Raw genomic sequence first — 372 nt, forward strand, 5'->3', positions numbered from 1 at the left:
TCCTTTGCTCCAAAACTGAAAGATGGGCTCAACTGTTTCATCAAATATTCCTTTTACAAGCTTATACACATGAATCGTATCACCTCTGTATATCCTAAATATGAAAGTCAATAAACTTAATTTCCTCAATCTATCGTCATTAGACATATTATTCATTCCTGCAATAAAAGGATCTTTGGAAAAATCCCTTGAAACTCAGATGGAGGCATCTGTGACTGTCTCTCTTTGGTGGCTTTGCTTTCAGTCTCCACGGCTGCACACCTGGAAGGTAATCAGCGGCATTAGACCCACCTGGAAGTTAGTCAGCGGCATTAGACACACCTGGAAGGTAATCAGCGGCATTAGACCCACCTGGAAGGTAATCAGCGGCAT

This window comes from Etheostoma spectabile, chromosome 7 (assembly GCF_008692095.1).
Source record: "Etheostoma spectabile isolate EspeVRDwgs_2016 chromosome 7, UIUC_Espe_1.0, whole genome shotgun sequence".
NCBI lineage: Eukaryota > Metazoa > Chordata > Actinopteri > Perciformes > Percidae > Etheostoma > Etheostoma spectabile.